The sequence below is a fragment of the Manis pentadactyla genome, chromosome 17 (genome assembly GCF_030020395.1).
Source record: "Manis pentadactyla isolate mManPen7 chromosome 17, mManPen7.hap1, whole genome shotgun sequence".
In the NCBI taxonomy this organism is placed as follows: domain Eukaryota; kingdom Metazoa; phylum Chordata; class Mammalia; order Pholidota; family Manidae; genus Manis; species Manis pentadactyla.
In genome coordinates, this window is record NC_080035.1 from 42,674,516 (window position 1) to 42,697,195 (window position 22,680).

The 22,680-nt window shown below is 32.9% G+C and overlaps 1 long non-coding RNA gene across 1 annotated transcript in view; it reads left to right on the forward strand.

The window, feature by feature from the left end:
* Positions 1 to 18,897, forward strand: part of LOC130681385 (uncharacterized) — a 158,846-nt gene extending 139,949 nt beyond the window's left edge. Inside the window, exon 3 of the long non-coding RNA XR_008994505.1 lies at positions 18,818 to 18,897. This is a non-coding gene — a long non-coding RNA (uncharacterized LOC130681385). The remainder of the gene's footprint in view (positions 1 to 18,817) is intronic.
* The last annotated feature ends 3,783 nt before the right edge of the window (positions 18,898 to 22,680 follow it).

Below are 22,680 nucleotides of genomic sequence, written 5' to 3' on the forward strand. Positions count from 1 at the left end.
CCTTCTGACTTTCTGTAAAGGAATTTTATTCCCCATGATTTGTATTGAGAGAAAAAGTTTCCCAGGATTTCTCAGTGTTCCTGCATGGTATTCTGAATAAAGAAATCTGACAAGTTATAATAGAAATAGAGAACATCTTTGAGGTTCTAAAAACTTCGAAGATTGGTTTACATTTTAGAAGTAAAGTTAAGGTTTGTCTCACTTTGTCTCCAGAGTGTAGGATGGGCGGATATGTTAGCAGATGATATATGATTTTCCTCACAAGTTAAGATTTCCCTTCCCGTGGTTCAAACTGAGTGCACATGCACATGAAAGTCTGCCTCTCAGGAGGGAAGTATGGGTGTGCTGAACCAGTGCAAGATAGTATTCTGGCTGGTTTTGTTTTGTTTTTCTGTGAGTAATAAATGGGTTTTTCTCTTATCTAGAGAAAGGTACAGTGTTTCTTTTAGTGTAAGTAATGGAACTGTCAGGCTGATGTCTCAGCTTGTAAGTAGAGTCAAATTTCAGACTCTTCATAGTTTCAGATGAAACTTTAAGCAACAAGGATGAAATACTGTCAAAGACATGTTTGAAAAGAGAGTTGAGGGCCACATGAGTCATTAAATAAGTGTTGCATGAGACAAGGGGAACAGATGTGGTACCAGTATGGATTGTATTAATCAGAGTGGAAGACAGAGTGTCATGTACCTGGGAAAATTTGCCAGATACATGTAAGATCAAGAAGTTTATATTTTGAAGGAAAATTCTCCTTCAGTTTCTTGATGTTCCTGAGTGTTCCACACTTTCTGGTAAAGGAAATTGAGAAACTTTAATAAAATATAGAGAACATCTCCCATGCAACCACTGAAACCATTTGCTTGCACTTCATAGATTGTTTAAAGAACTAGGGATCTTCTGTCCTTCCCATGGGGAAATGGTTTATGTTAGAGAAGTAAAGATAAGGTATCTCTCTATACATTTCCAGAGGAGGAGGGGCAAATATGCCAAAAGCCCCTGTGTAACCTCTGAGTCTCTTAATTTTGAGGTTCCTCTTTGTTCAAACCGGCTACACGTGCAGGTAAACCTCTGGTCATCACACTGTTGCTCTGTGGGAAATTGGAGCGTAGAAAACTAACAAAAATTCTATTTTGTGTGCCTTTTTTGCTCTATGGAATAAATGTCTGCTTTTTTAACAGAAACAACAGACATTCTATATGTGAGAAGACACCATTTATTACACAGAGCCAAGAAGTAGCTAATGTGTATGTAGATATGCTTATGTGAATGTTTATGTGTGTGCATGTATATAAATATATGTATATATACATGTGCTTATGAATGTTAATAGAATTCAGGCAAATCTCAAGATAAATCTCAGTATGTGCCATTATCTTTGAGTCCCTTGAAATTATATTCTAAAACTAATTATTAATAACCCATTCCCAGATTAATATGTTTATATTCCTTGCACATATTCTTTTCTAAACATTTTCAAGATAATGACATCACAATATATATAAATATATAAATATATCACTATAGTGTACCTGTAATTAATAACAATCCTCCATTTTAAATTCAGATAGACTTGGCTACATTGATTATTTATTTTGGACAGGAAAAATATGCAGTAAAAATTGGAAACACTATTAAGCAGTCTACATAGAAAATCAAATTGATATTTATTCTGGATTGAGCCTAATTCCTTGATTGCACTTTATTTAATAAGCATAATGTTTTCACACTTAAACTTGTATTTCAGATTCTCCTTGATGTACCATTACCTATATGAAATATATATGACTCTTGTAAAAATTTACCACTATTATTTATTTTCTTGAACTCATCTTAATTATAATTATGGCATTAATGTGTTATTTCAATTACAATTACATTTTGCTCTTTTTAAATTATATCACCTCTATTCAGTGCTCAAGGTCGACCTGATTATTAGAGGGACTTGTTTTAGTTTATTTTTAAAGTCCTTATAAATAAGAAAAATAATGGTAAAAGTGATGGAGCTTTAAGAACCCATTTGTATGAAAACTTTATTGTACAGCATAATGACAAAATTGTTTAAGAAAATAGTTTATACAATAAAATAATGCAATAACAAAGCTACTTAGTAAGGTTAAAGATTTTTAAGAATTGCCATTACATTTATCTAGAAACTCAAATACTGTCACACAAAAATCATCAGCTGCCACATCCAATTTCTCCAAATTCATTTAAAGCCTATTGCAAAAAACAGCTTAGCTGTTTCTTAAACAGATAAATATATAAGTAATGCATGATACAGCCATTGCACTGTTTGGTGTTTATCTCAGGAAAATAAAATAAAGTAAAAACTTATGTTCACACAAATACCTGTACGTGAATATCCATAGCAGTTTTATTCATTAAAACCAAAACCTGGCATCTGTCCTGTTGTCTTTCAATAAGTGAATGACTAAACAAACTGCAGTACATCCGTACCATGGAATACGGCTCAGCCTTAAAGGAGGAACTAACTACTGGCATGCACACCAGCATGGGCGACTCTCTAGACAATTACACTGAGCGAAAAAAAAGTCAGTTTCAAAAAGTTGCATGTGGTATAATTTCATCACATAAAATGTTTGAAATTATAGAATAATCAAAGGCCTAGGAAATTAAATTGAAAATTTTAGAAAAGGACAATATGTTTTTAAGAATTTTCCAAAGCTGTTAAGGCTCATGTAAATCTGAAGTAGCAGAGGTGTAGCAGTGAAAGAGTATGTGGTTCTGAGAGTAGTAGCTGCAAAAGGGACCTCAGTGTTAATAGTGGTAGTCGTCACACCTATATTCAAGAGACTTACGTCTTAGAATACTTATATTAATAATCACTCTCATTTCTTAAAGTTAATTTTTATTTAATAAAATAAAATTTTATAATTCCTATATATCAGTATCAGAAAATATAATTATGATTTTTAATTGCACTATCATCCTCCTCTTCCGCTTCTGCTTTTCTGATGATTAGGTTTTATAAAAGAGACCTCCCGTGAATGCTTCCGAAGGACAGATGGGAAACATGTTGGCTCTTCTTGCTTACACAATTTCCTATTGAGTGTGAAATTAGCAGTAACATCCCAAATTATTATGCCTGATTGTCAGCGGAACTTCATCACAAACAACCTTTCATGATGATAGGAAATTACCAGTTTTAGGGAGTCCCAGAGTAACAATATCTCTTCTAGTTTAATTTTAACAATGGCAGTTTTCCAGTCTCAAAAATGTGATCTGGTTTTAATTAAATTATTTCTGATTAGATAATATGTTTGAAGATTAAACAGACATGTTTTATTACCCCTAAATCATCACACAAATGCATTGAATTTAAAAGTTAGAACTTCTCAAAAAAGGAATAGAACCAGAAATTTGTTGCCAAGTGTTGACTGTCAGATCAGATTTGGGGATGGTCCAGAGTGGTTTGGTAGTCTTTGCAATTAGGTTCTATTAAGGGAGACTCGGGGATTAAAGATAGAAACAATTTATATGCCATTTTTCTCATTAAGAGATGAAATGTATTTTCACTTCCCCTGATTCTGGGCTGGGCCTGTGACATGCTTTGACTAACAAAATTTGGCACAAGTGATAATAGCTGAACCTTTGAGTCTAGGCCTTAAGAAATCAGCAGCTTCCACATTTGCAAGCTTAGAAACCCTCTTCCAAGCAAAGAGAAGCTCAAAGTGAGTGAAGAGGCCACCAGGAGAACAAGGATCTCTGGACGACACCTGTGGCTCATTTCCAAGGCAATGACTACCTACCATGATCTGCCAGATGTGTGCAGGAGTCGTTTCCAGCAATCCAGCACGATTGAGCCTTCAGATGACTGCAGCCTCATTAGACATCACATGAAGTGGAAGAACTGCACAACTGTGCCCAGTTAATCTACAGACCCATTCATAAATAATGAATGTTCTTGTTTTAGCATCCTAAATTTTAGGGTGGACTGTTATACATCAATAGATAACAGAATCTGGGGAAAATAAATTTTCTGAATTCCCATAGCTCCTTGTACATAATTAGAGACACACTTGTTCAGTTTGGTTCATATAGTTTCACAGTACGCAAAAGTAGAAAATATACAGAATATGAAATAAGCAGTGTATGAATCAAATGTACCACCCCTTCTGGCGGGAAGATGAGTGCAAAAGAAAGATGGAGGAAGAATCACAAGAGAAAGCAAGTTAATGGGCACTGTTTTGAAATACTCAGACAGGTTTAGTTGCTGACACATCCTGCATAAAGAAAGTAGAATATCATTAATGAAGAGAGATGTATACCAAAGGTCTTATTGTTATGCTGACAGCCATCATGTCTCTGCATGCCTCCAGGGAGGGATCAGAAAAGCTAGGAGGGCAAATGAGCAAGCCTGGGGGCAGATACTAAGAGGCCACAAAAAGTAGAGTCGCATCATCAGGAACCCTGGCTTAGAGAGAGGCAGATGCCCGTGCATGCACAGAAGCTGGGTAGAACCTCTAATTATCACCAGCAGACTCAATTAGGACACAGCATAAAGTTCAGAGAAGCAAGATGACAAGATGCCACATTATGATCAGAAAAGACCAGGAGAGAAGGATGTGAACAAGAAGAGTCCCTCCTCCTAGACTGCTACTGTGAAGGTGTACCTGATGTAACTGATGGAAGCAATATGAAAATGAGCTAAAAGCAAGAGATAGGATATGACTCTAAGTAAGAACAAAGATTCACCTCAGTTACTATAGTGCCAAAAGGCTGATATTCCATGAAAAAATAAAAGGTAGAATAAAATATGTATTACAATGATTCTCTTGGAAATGACACAACATGTCCAATTTTGCTTATTAGGGGGCATACAATTAGCATTGGTTTAAGCTCAGTTGAAGTTGTTTTATAAGAAAATTTCTTTTTTAGGCAACCTTTTTACTTCACTGAAATTAGGAAATAAATAAGATTTATAATTTAAAATTTCAGAATCTCTCTATCTAGATTATCTGTACTATACACCTATTGTAAGACTATTTGAGAATTACCATGAACAGCCCTAATTTCTAATGTTTTGTTTGTAAGGGTTTTATTGCTGTTATTTCCTGTAGTGACAATGGACCAAACTGGTTAATTTAATTGTAATTCACTTCTAGAACTACCTCTTATAAAAGTCAGAACTATAACCTATGTGATCGATGAAAGTTTAGTTTATTGTAAAAATAGAGATTTAGTAACTGTAAACTGGTTAAAAATCTGACACATTTTTAGTTAGAAATAGATAACTATAGAAATGCCTTATAATTTAAGGAGACTGAATTTTTTAGGTAGCAAAGGATAAATGGAAATATATAAACCTGTCATCTTAAGAACTAGACAGAAGATTAGTATTTAATATAATATTTGTCAGTGTTTGTTTATTTATCAGTGTCAATATCTGATCATTGACAATGACGGAAATAGAAATTACCTAAACTAGGATTTTTAATTGCCAAACTTTTAAAATAATGACTAAGTTCCTAAAGGACTGTGGCTCCTTACTTTAATAAAGGTGTCATTAAAAAACTAACATTTCCAATTGGTATTATATATGTATTTTTTTTAATTAAGGAAACATAATTTGTAGGTTTCAAGTAGTAATAACTGAGTAATAAGAAAAGATATCCAATTAAATATTTACTCTGAAGATTTGATTAAATTAACAAAAAGCCCACGGATTGATTCCAGCAGCTTTGCTATCCCACGTATGTCACGGGGACTCCAATAGACTTTAGTTAACTGTGACCTGGCCCCATCAGCTAGAGATACTATTCTACTCCATTTATCCATCTTTCAAAAAATATCACTGGACATATCAAGATTTTGGTTATATTTTAGGTAGAGTTCCATGAACAGAGAGAATAATGTGTTAAAAAATGTCTGTTTAATAATAATTATTATTTCAATTGAAAATAATAAATATCAAAATTGAAGATAAATTACATTTTTTAAATTGACTAACTTAAGAAAACCAAATAGAACAGTCTTCACCTCCTGCCTCTGAAATTTTCTTTCCCTAGCATTTTCTCTTATTGCAAACTCTCTTTTTATTGTAGTTTCTGTAAGATAAATTCTAACCAAAATAAGTAGGCAAAGAGAGGCAATAAAGGGCCAGGTAGTTTATTTGAATGCAATTCCTGGGTGATGTTCAGTGGTCTGGCTAACACAGGCCAGGGAAGTCACAGCCAGTCAGAGAGGTGGGGGCTAATAAGGGGTTAGGAGGGGGAGGAGTGGGCAGGCTATCCTAGGGGGCGTGGAGAGGTATGATTGGCTAAAGGTGACATAACAGACAACTAGAAACTTTTTTCCTTCCAAGAGGGAGGAGGCTGACATCCGGGTCTTAGATGGCACATCAGAAGGATGGAATTCAGGAAGAGCTGTCCCCATTCCATATAAGGCATGGACCTTGGGGTCTGGTCTATTCCCCCCCTATGGCATCTCTCTGTTCTGTTTGCATGTCCTTGTTTTTCCTTCCTCCAGCCTAACAGTTTCCACATGGCAATTAAACGTTTTTGAATGGTCACTGATTCTCTTATGCATAACTTTATTACTGTAGGGGTAAAACACCTCCACTACTTACAAATACAGTAATCCAGTGGAAGCATACTTTGGACCAATTACTCTCACCAGGATATTCATTTAATATGTTCAGTTATATGAGAGTTGCATATATCAATCTGGTACAAATAATAGGGATATTATGATTTTCAAACCTATTCAAAAATAGCATAAACAGAGATGTGCTAGAAAAAGAAAACCAATTACTTAGTGAGATAATCAAATATTTAAGAGGAGATCCATCAGCTGTAACTATTTAATATATGAAGAATTCTAAAGAAGCAAGTAAAATTTTATAGATTTTAATAAAGTTGGAACAACACTTTAAAGGAGAGGAGCTATTCTTTATCTGTTCACACATCTTTTGCAATCTAAACCAATGTGAGATGATGATAGGGTCTCTTTTCTTAACATACTACTACTAGAGCTGTTACAGAAACTTTACTTCTATTAGGAATTTACCCTATGATATTATAATGCATATGACTTTTTTAATACCTTCCTTTAGATGTCAAATGTGGTTAGATATTTTAAATACACTACCTCCTACTAGGAGAGTTCTTCAAGTTTTGAATATATACAACAGTTTTCAGTAGGAAGAATTCCCCAAAGTCATACAGCTAATCAAGAATTGAGCAGAATTTATTCTTAGATTTGTCTAATTTCATTGCTTATTCTTTTCTTCCCTTTGTGACCACACCATGTTTATTTAAAAGGTTGATTTAATTAAATCAAATGGTGTATTTCATTGCAATATCTGCGGTAATATTAAAAATCAGAGAGGCTAAACATCTAATATTATGCAAATGACTTGGTAAATTTTTACATATTAAAGCAACTCCTAAAATTATGCCCTCTACATGCAACATAGAAACATTAAAATTGCTTATGCTATAATAAAAGTAAAGATGGAAATATCATTATCTTCATCTTATAGACTGTACTGAAGCATACAATAGTTAAACAAATTCACAAGTATGAAAAGCTGCAAATAGTTGGTACTACAGAAGATTTTAAAACCAGTATTGTGAAGAAAGGGATTCATTTTTCAGGAGCAATAACATGGAAGTTGACCTTTTGCAAAGCTCCCTGGAAACAAGCTAGAGATGACTACTTTAAACAATGAAATCTGGTAGAAGTTTCAGGTAGAGAATCAGCTCGCCCACCCACAATGGCAGAAGATACTATCACAAATTGTGAGCTTTCGGGTATCCACTACATTCTAAGGAGTGCTTAGAAATCTAGCCGAAGTAACTGTCAGATTCTTGGAGATTCCTGGTATTCTGACTTTTGGACCAAGTGACTTTCAACATGTTAGTAATTATGTTCTAATGGCAGATTTTATATATATAATAGTTATTATTTTTACCTTAAATAAAAAAATTACTCTTGAAAGGGTTAACATTTGAATAATTATAACAGAGAGATGACAAACTGAGGAGAGTCAGTTATCTTACAAATATAACTAAAATTCTATTTCACAGTTGACAGATTTAAATGCACAAAATAAGATTTGAATTATAAGAGCAAAATTATATTTTAGTCTGAACCTTTAAAATGTAACTATTCCAGTACTAAGAATTATTTAGAACTGATTTTTTTTATATATATTACTGCTCATATGTTAAAATTTTTTAATTAGTTAAATTTTGTAGATTTCACATGCTAATCCCTGCTATTATTTAAATTTAATACTAAAATAATTCTTGTAAAGTATATACAGCCTTGTAAAAAGAAATGCAGATGCCCTTGTTTGAAAATTGATATCACTGGAGAAATGTTCCAGATTGATGGTAAAGTATGTTGATAAAGTCATAAGCAGAGTCTATTCACTTCACTGAGCAAACAAGAAATGGTGGTAGTTATACGGAGGACTAAGTACGATTTAATTATTTCTTACCTTTTTCTTTTGCATAGGGTATCAATGACTGCTAGTATTGTGTATGCACGAATGTGCATATATACACAAACATGCATGTTTTACCACAGTTCAAAGAAGAAAGATTTATGAGTCCTCAACAATTACGAATGCATTATATAACTTTTCCTTGCTTATTATGCATGGGAATTTCCCCAAATCCAGAAAAGATATTGCTATCCCATAGATTGCAATTTATAATATTCAAAATAAAATAACTTGGTGAATTGGATGATTAAAAGTTGTATGACAATTGTATGTTAGAACCTATTCATTCCCAAGCATAAGATAACTTCAGGGGTAGATTGTGACTTCAGTTGTCTTTCTAATAAATTTGATATCTGTTATTATTTTGACTCAAGAATATTTAGAAATAAAACTTAGAGGGTGAGACTTTTTTCTATTTCCATATAAATACAATGAGAGATTTTTGTCTGGGAAATAATATAAATGTCTTTGGACAACAAAATTTGTGAATGAGAAATTATTGCTTCTAGCTATTATAGAATTATCAAGTCTAGAGTTTGTTCTTCTACCATATAAAACAACAGTAGCAGAAACACAAACACATGGATTGAAAGACAGTATTGTTAAGATGTCCATGCTACCTAAACTAGCTACAAATTCAGTGAAATCTATCAAAATCACAATGCATTTCTTTATAGAAATAGAGAAGAACAATCTTAAAATTCACATGTAACCATAAAATCTCATAGTTCACTGAAACAATCTCCAGATAAAAGAACAAGCTGGACACATCACACTCCCTGATTTCAAAATACATTATAAAACTACAGTAATCAAAATGAATGGTACTAGCATAAAGACACACATATAGATCATAGAACACAATAGAGAGCTCCTGAATAAACCCATGCACATACAGTTAACTGATCTATGACAAGGGTGCCAAGAATACCCAACGTGGAAAGGATAGTCTCCTTACAAATGGTGTCAAGAAAATGGATACTTACTTGGAAAAAATCAAAGAGGACAATTATCTTGCATCAAACACAAAAATCAATTAAAAATAGATTAAATGCTTAAACATAAGAGCTGAAACTATACATCCTAGAAGAAAACATGAAGTAATGCTCCATGACATTGGTCATAGCAATTTTTTTGGTATATGACATCAAAAGCACAGTCAACAACAGCAAAAAAATTAGAAAAATGGACTACATCAAAATAAAAAGAATCTGCACAGCAAAGGAAATAATCAGCAGCGTAAAAAGGCAGTTGACAGAATGGGAGAAAATATTTGCAAGACATGTATCTGATCAAGGATAACATTCCGAAGTAGGCAAGGAACTCCTACAACTCAGTAAGATCAATAGTGATTAGAAAATAAACAGTGGATTTGAATAAACATTTTTCCAAGGATACATACAAATGGCCCAAATGTATGTGAAAAGGTATTAAACATCAGTAATCATTAGGGAAATGAAACTCAAAATTGCAGTGAGAGATCGTCTTATACCTGCTAGAGTGGCTATTATATTATTATTTGTTAAGTGTTGGCAAAGATGTGGAGAAATTCGAACCCTTATATATTGTTGGTGGGAAGATAAAATGTTATTGATAAAAAGGTGAATTTACTTCTGCCATTTTATTTTTTGTTTTTAGTATGTGTCATTGCCTTTTTTTGTTCTTTATTGATTTGTTTTTCCATAAAAGAATAATTACTAGTGTAACATTTTAATTCCTTGAATTGTATTTTCACCATATGTGATCTTTTTCTTAGTTGTTGGTTGATCTTTGGCTTAAAATATACTTCTTGATTTATCAGATTTTTTTTCAGATTCGTACTAGCATATATCCAGTAAAATGCAGAGATGTTATTCCTATACAGCTCTAGCCCCCCTCCCTTTTGTTATACTACTATTATGCATATTCTACATTTGTTGTGAACATAAAACCATGTTTTTATAATGTATGTAATTTTATACTTTATATACTTTTAATTTACATACTCTATAATTTTATGTCATTAAAGATTCTCATAATAGAAAAGAGACTTTACTATATTAATTTCTTTATTTACTGTTTCTTTTCTTCCTTTGTTATTGAGTCACCATCTGTTACATTTCTTTACTCCAACAGCTTGTTCAAATCCACCTTCTTGGTGTTTTATTATTGTTTGACAATAACAATTGCCAATAGTGCTTTATTACTTTTTGACAACATTTTGTTATTGTCAAATAAAACAATTTGTTATATGTCTGTATGTTCTAGGTCCCACAATATATACATATTGTTTTATACAGTTATTTTTTAAATCAGTTAAGGAAAGGAAAAATACACATTTTTACTGTCTTTTATAATTACTTAATCGCCTTTATCAGTAGTTCTGTTACTTTTTTTTTTCTTCCCATATAGAAATGATTGATAGTCTTAGATCAGTTTATTTGTCCTGAAGAATGTTTAGTATTTTCTTTGAGATCAGCTGGCAACAAATTCTGAGGATGTCTTTATTTTGCCTTCATTTTTGAAAGACGTTTTCTCTGGGTATAAGATTTTTTGTTGGCTGCTTTTTCATACTTCTTGTATATCAACTCACAACCTACTACTTTTATTGTTTCTCATAAGTCATTAATTTTAGTGAATTCATTTTTATGTAGTCATTTTTGACGTGATGCTTTCAAGATTTTTGCCTTACCTTTCTCCTTCAAACTTTTTTCTATAATGCAGCTGAATGTGGATCTTTTTGCCTTACTTAGAGAACATAGAGCTTTTTAGTTTTTAATGTTTTTCATCAGATTTACATAATTATAGCCATTACGTCTTTGAGTAATTTTTTGGTTCCTTTCACTCTCTTTTTTCCTCATGGAACTCCACTTACACTTATGCTAACAAGCTAAATGAAGACCACATCTCTCTAAGGCTGTGTCAGTTTTTCTTGTTTTATTTTTCTTTGTTCTTAGGTGCATTATTTCTATTGATCTATCTTCAAGTTTGCTGTTTCTTCTGCTAGCAGTTCTACTATTTAACATCTCTAATAACTCTTTTTATTTTGCTTTTTAAATTTTTTTCATTCCAGAGTTTCAGTTTGGGACTTTTTAAATAACTTCTATGGCTTCATTAATATGCTGCATTTGATCATACATTATTATTGTACCTTTCTTTACTTCTTTAAGTATGGTTCATTTTAGTTATTTTACCTTAATTGTAAGAGCTTCTAGGTGTTCACTCACCTGCTGAATTTGACATGTAGGCTCACTCACGGGCAGTTGTCATCTGCTTTGCTTCCTGTGTATGGTTCACACTTTCTAATTGGCCAGATTTGTCATAAAAATGGTTGACCTTTGGACATTTTAGTTACCACTTTGTAACAGTTTTGGATTGTTGTTGTTCTTTAATTGCTTTTTGGTTTTGGTTTTGGTTTTTCATTTTCTTGACTGGACTATTTCGGTAAATCCTCTAAATGTCCAGCCTTTGTTGTCCTTCCTCAGAAGGCACAGCTTTGGGCATGAACACAGTTGCTGTTTGATGACAGCAGTTTTAACACACCTCTTAGTGACCGTCTCTTTCTCTGCTCTCTGTTAAGATGTCTGCTCTACTGCTTTCACACCCAGCTGGAAGCCTCCAGTATTTTTGCAGTTGATTGTTGATTGTTCGACAATGTCCTGGGTCATAAATATGTCCACATTCTGATCAAATTGCATTCAGGCCCTTTTGCAGTATTAAACTTTAGTTCTATTCTTGAGCCTTGTTCTGACTCCAGGAGAGCTGTTCTTTGCTGTTTCTTTCTATGCTTATTTCTATTAAGCTTCTAGATGGTTGATGGTTTATCTTTTTGCTCTCATGTAGCTACAAGCCTCCTTTTAATTGCTTAACAACAAAATTTCCATTGTGTTCAACAGCACCCTTAGGTTTGAGTTTCTCCATAATCTATTCCAATTAAACTCACTTCCCTTAGTAAGAACTTCAAGATCATGGTTCTAACATCTGCCTCCCTCCTTGGGCAAAACCTCTGTGCCACTACCCACAAGTATGCATGACAGTGACTTGCTTTTTCTTAGAATTACACTCCTGCTTTATAAAAAGTACTGGATAGGGAACAGTAGCCTCTGATATTCTTGGCTTTTCTATACTGGCATGAGACTTCTAACCTACATGTGACAGGGTCAGAGGGCTATAGGCAGTCCTGTGTTATTAGCCTGCAATGCCTGAGGTAAAGCTTCTACTTACAAAGTAGGGGCTGTGCGGAGGAAGTGGCCCCAGAACTTTTGGCTTTTGTTGCCTGGAACAGAGGTTCTGAAACTCAAAGCTAAATGGATATCAGAAATGTTGTTGGCTTGCCTCTCTTCAGGAAGATAGTGTGGCCCTAGAATGAGACTTGGAATGAGAGTGAGGACTTAGTTCTTGACTGCATTGGCCCAAAGTAGAAGCTTTAGGTACTTTGATATAAGCTAAGATCCATGACAGGCAACACACACACACACACAAACCCACACACATACACAGGAAACTTTTGCTCTTTGAAAGACACTTAAAAATGTGAAGGTATATTGTTTTGGTTTATTGCACTCTGTAGTTGGGTTGCAAAGATTCCCTTTATGTTCTGAAACCTAACATTTTTTTTTTTAGAAATATGTATTATCAATATTTGCTCACAGTCAGTATGATATTCAAGATTGTATATACACTTTTTCAAAATTAGAATCTGTTCTTCAAAAGATTCTTTTATAAGTACTTGCATCTAGAATATATTAAGAATCCTTAAACTCAGGATAAACTAAAGAAAATACCAAAATAGGGACTCTACATCTGGATGTAGAAGTTTATAATTAATAATAGTCTCAAATTGGGAAAAATAAAAGCAAATGTCCATCCATGACTGAAGAAACAAATTTCCATATGTTTATAATATGGAATACTACTAAGCAGTAAAAGAAAACCAATAAACTGTGGATGCATTCAACAACATGGAGGAATCTCAACAGCATTCCTCTAAGTCAAAGAATCCTTATATAAAGTAACAAATGCTTTTTTATTCCATTTATATGAAGTTTTAGAACAGTCAAAATTATTCTACAGTGACAGAGAATAGATTCATGGTTGCCTAGAGCTGAGGATAAGGGAGATTGTTTACAAAAGGAAATTTGTTTGTGGTAATGAAAATATTCTATATCTGCAGTTACAATGGTTAAATGGTATTTACCAAATGCATTTGTCAAAACACATGGAACTCTACAATTAAAGTGAGTGCATTTTATTTTATGTTATGTAAATTTTATCTCAATGATGATGATTTACAGAGCAAAATAAACAAAAAGTGAAAATAAAATACTGCTTACAGAATCAGTCAGTGAGAAAATAGCAGTTATTGAATGTCTAACAATGTCAACATATGTTCACTATGATTAGAAATTATAGTGAGAGAAAAAGTAAAGGATCAAATAATTCAGTTTGAGAAACTGAATATACACATAGGAATAGAAGTGTTTAAGAGCATTTACTAAAACACTAAAAAAAAAAAACCCTAAATACTGAATTTGTACAGAGTAAAGAAGTCATGGGATCATTGATAGGTTACAGACTCTTAATTAGATTTCTCCTCTCTCTTTCTCCAAACAAATAACCTCAAAATGAATAACCACAGTGGACTCTGTCATTTCAATGCCTTTAAAAATGCTAAAAGCTGAAATAGAAGTCAGTCTATACAACTTTCAGGAGATAAAATTTTTCATGTTTTTATATAATTCAAAACATTACTTTAAAATATATGTCAATTATAGCAAACATATTGACTTAAAATAATAAATTATTATTTCAAAATGTGTCAAGGTATATCATACTATTGTGAAGAAACTTGGCCTTCTTTTGAAAGATAAATCAAAATTGTTAGTTCACATTTCCAAATATTGCCCCTGTAATTTCATTTACAAATTCCAAGAGTACAGTTCTTTGTTTTTAGTTTGGATGATTTCTAGAACTGAAAAACCAAGAGGGGAGTTTTTCGCTATATTCTGAAAATCAAATTAAATGTATTAAGAATGAAAAGTTATTTTTGTACTACAGGGGATAAGAATGAAAATGTGCTATTCCAATCAAGTCAGATGAATTCTGATATTGAATCACAATTGCTGTTGTTTGTAACAATCTGCTTTCTATTTATGAAACTGGTTATTTTAAAGCTCCTGGTAGTTTATCCAATCAAATGTCCCAATTTTTTTAAAGATGTTGTAAAATATATAATGATTTCTTAAAAATAAAAAAAACAAATAAAAGAATATAAGGTACATTTGCTCTTACATTCAAAATAATAAATGTTTCCTTAAAAAATGTATTTTAAAGACACTTAAGCCTTGGTAATAATTAACTTGCCTTAAATGGAAGCACTAACTTTATGCGAATTCTCTAAGCAGTATCCACAGCTGTCTTCTCAATGCTGAATACATAAATACCATTCTGGTATTATGGCACACATACAACAGCGTTGACATACTGCTTTCTGACTAACAATATTATTCATGATCTTTTGCAATTAGTTGTGCTTAAAATGAAGACAGCTGTTAAAGTGGAATCTTTTATCATATACATGTATTATTCAATTTGCTTCAAAATGGCAATAAAACTGTGCATGATTTCCAAAGTAGAAGAACTTTAAAACACAAACAAATGTACAAAATACAAGCACTTACTGAGCACTTTCTCACTTAGCCAGGCTTTTTGCTAAGTATATTACAGTAAATTACCTAAAATTCTCACAACAGTGCTTCAAGTCAGATATTTTCATTTTAGAGAAGAGAATACTAAGTGTTTAATGGTTTTCCCAATTTTAAACAGCCAGTAGGTTACAGGACAAGTATATGTTATCAGGTCAGTGTAACTCCAATATCTGGGATCCAGTACCTACCATCTGTTTGTACTCTCTGCTTCTTTCTTCATGAATGGCCTGAGTGCTTCTAGAAGAACTAGAAACTGGGGGAAAAAAATTAGTAAATTATGGATGCTATATTAGTGGTAAAAATGGTGATGATATTTATGAGATTGTGAGTTCTGCCAAAACTTGTTACCTCCTACCATTCTTTTAGGAAAGGAAGAAAAAATGGATTTAAAGTTTTGAGTTGAACATTGATGAATGAATAAATTAATGTTTACTGGGTAAGGGAAGAGAAAATATTTTTGTCAAGTATCTAAGAATTCAGGATTAGAGGAAAATAATAAACTGAACAGCAAAGACAGCAAAAACAAATGAGAAAATTAAGAGTGGCACATTGGAAGAACGAGCTAAATAATAAATGGTGGTGTAAGCAAATAGCCTTGCAGAAGAAAAAAATACTTCCCTTCGTGTTAAAAGTGTATTTACAGAAGTAGAAAATTGGTTTATTGGCCAAACAACAGGGAAATAAGGAAAGGGAAAAAAAGAGATAAGAAGATAGAGGAAAATTATTAGCTGGAAGTGAAAAGCATTAGTTTGAAGGAGTATTATGCAGAGTTCAAAAAAGTTAGAACTGAAGAAAGTTCATTGTGTTTCTTAACTAGAAAATGAGAAACAAATTTTGACCAAACACTTGGGTAGAAATTTTCTGAAGACATTTTTATTTTCCATCTCATAAAAATGGCTCTCATTGTACATATGTTAGACATTTGGAGGATAACATTAAGTAATATGAATGTGGGAGATAAGCACAGGGTAAATGGCTTATTCTTCATTGAGGTATCAGACTCAGTGGGTTTTGAATTATATTCTGAGCACAGAAATGTGTTCGTCACTGAAGGTATACCAAAGCCAATATCTACAAGCATATGATGTAAACAAATGTGGAATGGGTCTTGTAGAAACATATTTTGAATGCTCTGCTGAACTAGCAACAGATGTCTTAGGGTAATGGTTTAAGGAATTGCAGGCCTCAGTCATCAGCATTTTTAGCATTGCTCCCAAAAGCAATAATATTTCCGAGCATTATATTGGCAGTGACACCTATACAATTTTTAAAAACTCACCGGATTTGAAATACACAGATTGAGTGATAATTTCATCCTGTATAGGTCACCTTTTTAAATTCCTAATATAACTACTTTAAAAGGTAATTGTTTCTTCTTAGGCTTATGTACGCACTGCTTTAACAAAGATTTGTATCTTTAAACCATGTTAAATGTGACCAGGAACCCTGAAGAAAATGTATGAGTATTTTCTTATACAAGAAAATGTTGCGGTGCATCAACTTTCTCTTTAATCCAGGAAACTAGATGAGTTGTTTATTTACTAGTTGGAGAGGATTATAAATTTGTTACCAGGAGGGGGCACTTGGAATGAAGAGGGAAAAGGCAAAAGGCAAACTTTAAACAGATTTGAAAATATTGAAAGTTCATGCTATATTGTGCAAAGTAATAAAAAATATTGAAAGTGGACAGAAAAAATTAGGTGAGTTTTATGTTCTTGGAAAATAATGGTATAATGCTTCATATTCTCTAAGGACCTAATTATGAGCTATTTATAGTGCCCCTCAAATATTGACAGGCAGGCTGTTAATATTTGGTTCTTAATTAAGGATTCTTCCCTCACACCCCTAAAAAGGTTTATCAAACATCTTTCAACACTAACAAGCATACTGTGAAGCCACATGTTGGGAGGCAAAACAAAAGAAAAAATGAATAGAGAAAATAGAGTTTAAATATCTTCATAGACTAGAAAAAGAAACTTTTCTATAACAGTCAAGGAAAATATGTTTTCATTTATCTATCTAGGTTTCCAGTCATTTTTAATATTTCCCATATTTCATATAAAGGTCAATCACACACTCCCAGAGTAACATCTGTGCTAGTACCTTTAATAAAAATTATAATACTGGTATTAACTTTATGAAAACAGTTTCATTCTTCAGAGAATTTTTTAATGAATGTTATTAATTCAATTTCCATGTAGAAATTCCTAAATACTTTTAATATATGTGGCACATGAAAGTAAACAGGAAAAATTCTTCTAATTATAGCTAGTTTACTAATAATTTGTCTCGGGAGTGTTTTATGAAAAGAAGGGAGTGACAGTAACAACCCAGGTGGAATATTATATATCTTGATTTCATGAGGGTTTAAATGGCAGGGAATAGGAATATCAGCAACGTAAATAAATTGTAGGAGCGTATTTGAGCCTTGGACAGTAGTTACTTTAAGTCAGCAGCTTTGCAGTGGACTTTTTAGTCCATATCATTTAACTCTCATATAAGCAACAATTAATATATTTATGTCTTCATTTTATATAGGCCAGAATTTGAACAATATGTTAGACTACAAAGCAGCACTCTTAAAATTGTCACTATTCTCATATTTAGAACTAGCCCTTTATGGAGAAATCTCTCTCACGAAAGTGTGATTCAGCATAGAATGGTTGTTCTCCTCAGTTTCTTGTAAAGGTAGGAAGCAGGATTTGACCAGAAGAGTTCTGATTGCTTTCCTGGCTGTTATTAATTCAAACATGCAGTCTAACTATGATGTGATTGTTAGCAAAGTATGTTTTGAATATTATTTGCATTTTCTTTGTACAAAGTTGTATTTTTATATTGTATATGCAAAATTATATATATATTTTTTATTTTGCTATTATTAATGTACAATTACATAAGCAATATTATGTTTACTAGACTCCCCCTATTATCAAGTCCCCAGCATACACCCTATTACAGTCACTGTCCATCAGCGTAGTAAGATGCTATAGAATCACTACTTGTCTTCTCGGTGTTAGAGAAGACAAGATACTGCCTTCACTGTATCCCCCCCACTACATTATGTATGCTAATCCTAATGCCCCTTTTTTCCCCTTATCCCTCTCAAAATTATATTTTTAACAAATTTAGCAAATACCTGTATAAATTACCAAATTATTGTCTATGCGTACATCTTGAGATTTGTATATTCTTTATATTATGCTACTTTCCTTGGCATTACTCTTGCTTTCTAGTGTTTAATTAATTATTCATAAGAATATGAATCACTTCAAAACATCTGTTTACCTATTTGACCATTTTTTTTTACAGGATTACCTTGTACTTTTAAACATCACAAAATAGTTAAAGATTATGCAAGTATAATATTTAAGAGCCATAAAACATTAATGGTTTCCTGGGAGATGGGCTAACATGTTAATAAGGATTCTCAGTTTAAAGATTCGTATCAACTAGATAGAAGAATAATACACTTAAATTTTCTGGGTGGAGGAAAAAGTCTATTACAGCCATATACTCCCAGTGTCCAAACCTACATTTCAGGTGACTGAAGAATTTTCACCAAATTACAACACATTCTTAAGAAAAGACAACATCAAGAGTTAAGCACCTGTCAAAGAATTAAATCATTTCAGCTAACAAAACTCTCCACTCTACACTGCAGACGTCTTTCCGGGATAGTTTTACTCCAGTGGCATTGGGCTACAGTGGGACCCCTGGGGTCCAAACATACTCCCAAATGTGAGTAGAATTTTTACTTTTAATGTTAACGTGTTTTGCAGTCCTTTCTTACAGTTTTATACAGAAAATGAAAGTCCAATTTTCTTCCTTTCTCTACAAATGGGGCCAAATTTTAACTAATTTTCTGAATGTACATTACTCTCCTAATGTAAAAATAATCATAGAAACAAAATGGTAAAAGGCTTTGAGAGGTCACCAAATTTATCTGCCTCTTTCAGATAAGCTGCCCTCCTCACCAATCTCTGCAAATATATATCCACATTCTTTTAAGGAAAACATGTCTAGATAAGAAAATTATATAAGCAAACAATAACTCTGAAGAACCAATCCTGAGAAATTTCTATAATTACTCTTTTAACGCCACTTTAAAAGATTGGGTTTCAAAATGTTTTCACTAAGACTCACATTAAAAATCAAAACAAATTAAAAAAAAAAACTCACAAACTAGTCTCTCTCTTTCTCTCCCTCCCTTTCAACCTCTCTCTCTGCCCTGCCTTTCACTTACACACACACACACACATATCCCTCCACACACACCCCATGCTAAACTTTGTGAGATGCATTCTGATATTTCCCCTCCCTTTCCTTTCTGTGTTCTTCTCTTCTCACATTAATTAAATATGGTAGCAGTATCTTCTGAAAATTACATTTTTAACCTACAGACAATAATTTGATAGCTTGTTGAGAATGTCTCAACAAATATACATATATATATATATGTGTGTGTGTGTGTGTGTGTGTGTGTATATATATATATATATTTACATCTCAGTAAACATAAGAGCTCTCTGTCATTCTCAGTCTTTATAGCTAACATAATTATGCTTACACAAAATATTCATGCAGAAGGTGACAGACGTCAAAAAACAAAAAGCACTTCCCTTTATCCATTCATTCTGTGTATGTTAGTACTTAGCATTTTTTTCAGGTTGGCTTTGAGAAACACCAGACAAGGCTGATTTGAGTGTTTCTCTAATGGCGAAATATGTATGGTATGTTCTCTCTTTCAATAAATTGGTGTCATTATTTTTAGTTAATTCAGAATCTTTTACTCTAAAATCAAGAAAACGTGATAAAAGGTGATGTATTTTAAGTTGTGTTTCTGTTTACATGTAACTTAGCAATTTTTCTAGAATTGCCAGAATTAAAAACAGTATAAATTAAACAAATACATGGATGTTTTGATTGAACATTTGTCATTTTTGATAGCACACAATTAAAATATGTCCTTAAAGGTGCTGTTATTATGGGAGCAATATAACAGTAAAATAAATCAAACATTTGAAGAATATTTATCCATAAGCATTCAAGTTATTTTTCTTTATCTTGTCCTATGTTTAATATTTAAAAGTGATTTATATTTAGCCAATATTATAATACTATCTTCTTTTTGAGAGTAGAGATTAACTTTGCCAATTAGATATCTCCATCCTATATTTCCTAGAAGAATGATAACCTTATTAGAATAATAAAATGCATGTGAACTTACTTTCATGCAATTAAATTTACCAGCAGTCAGTATTTTTCCTTTAAACAAAATCTTACAAACGGAATAATATATTGACAAGAAAAAGTTTGAGTATGGTTGTTTATGTGCCATATTCTCTGAAACATTCTTTGCAGATCGATAGCGCAATTTATTCTACCTAAGCAAAAATTACTATTAATGTTTTAGGACTATGATTTATGCCATTGCCCAGAGATTACTTATTTAACTTATAAATTCTCCAAAACCATCTTTGAGGGTATTCGTCTTTTCTATAAATATATTTCCTGAAATATTGTGAATGTATAAGCAAAAACATTTCCAATTTCTTGTGAAATAAAAATTAATTCACCACTTACGGAGTCAAGCTTGAGTTTTCCTTTTAAGATTATTATCTTAATAATAATTTTATCATGGGCAGTAACACCAAAGAGAGCATGCCTTAATTTGACTGTTATAACATTTTCAAAGCATATGAACTTTTATACATTGGAATGTATTTTTCTTTGGTTGTAATATTCTACTTTCTATGAAACACAAAAATTATACTCATATATATATCTAATAGGTCATCTTTTTCTCAGTTAACTACTTAATTGGTCCTATTGGAAAGCATTTTTAAGAACCAAATTAAACAAATTAAAAACAGAAATAAACTCTACTTAAAAAAAAAATTGCACAGCACAGACAGCAGTGAGGGATCTGCCCCAGTGCCCTATGTAGGTTGAACTAGGGATGGGACCCTGTCTGTTTCCTACGGCTCTTTTCTGATTTTCATTACACATGTGTTGATGGGCTGTAGAAGGGGGGTCACAAGAAAGATGGAGCCGCCAGTGGTCTAAGTCCTCTCACTGAAGAAACATGCCTGCTTGCCCACCACTCCTGCTCTCGCTCACTCCGTGCATTCCCCATTCTATCTCCAGCTTCCACTGAAGACGGGTCTTCTATCACCTCAACTAACCCAGCTTGTCTTCATGCCTGCTTTGGCTAGTAGCTTTACCCAAAGGGGATTTGTCCCAGTTCTCCACACGCTTGCACTTTGATAGAAAGGTGCCATTCATTCCCAGAAGTGACTCTCTGGGACATTCTCCTAAGTGTCTTCTGTGAACATTTTTGCCATACGTTTGGTGATAAATGTCCTGCCACTGACTTTCAAGGAGCAAGCTCGGGAAACGGCCGGCCTCTTTTTCCCCACTGTCGTTCTCTCCCCCATCAGGTCCTGAACAGCTGGGCCCTGTCCTCAGGCCCCTCAGGCCGCCTTCCCTGTCTTTTTGTACCAGTTGACTCTAGGGGCTCCATCTGCAGTCCTTATTTTCTGAATCTCCACCTCACCTTTTTATTCCCGCCAGCTGTTTTACTTAATGCAGCTCAAGGTGTTCTTTTGTGAGGAGAAAAGTTAAAATAAATCTATAAATACATATCTATAATGTGAAATAAAGCTCTAATGAAGTGTTAAGCGTTTATTTTGTGTAGGTAAAAACTCTGTTATAAAAATTATAAAAAGTTTCTTTATTTAGTTAAGTTTTATAATTGTTGCTCAGGTTCAATCTGCTATTGTTTTCCTCCATTTGCCATTTTCATTCACAAAGCCTTACTGTATTTTTGCCTTCCCTTAATCTTTAATTTCTAACTTAAGTCCTGCTATTCCGTGCTGCTTCAGCCTACATTGATCTTTCCTTTATTCATCTCTTATATTCCTTGCTGATTAATTTTGTTACTGGTTTTTAGTATGTGTTGTAATTAGCTAACCTAAGGTAAGAATCATGAAAAATAAGTCAATTTGAAATATAATGAAATTTTATTTTTCATTTTCTTTTACTTGGAATGACTTTTCCTCTTCTGTTTAGAGTTTTCATTATTACTGTTGCTAAATGTTAAGGCTCAGTGTCATGAGCCTTTAATTAGGAAACTTCCCCCAAAGCAAGTGTTAGTCAACCTTAGAACACATGGTGTTTCTTGAGCTTTTGCATCAAAAATATTAATAATTTACTCTGAATGACATTTCTAGTCATCTTCACGCAAGAGATTTCTAGTTTTATTGCTCCTTGTTTGAATTGTGGCAATGAAGTATTAAATCATGGTCACCTCAGGTAATATGTGTTCTTTTTTTTTTCTTTAGAACAACACATTAAGCAACTCAATTCAAATTATGTGCCACTCTAATTGGAACTGTAGAGCAATTAACTTTTGTGTGGCAAAATGTCAAGTACTCTTTTTTTTGACTCATCAAAAGGAATTTGTCAAGAGACGTCTATAGCTTCATATAAATTACAATTGTTTGTATTAATTGGTCTGTTTCA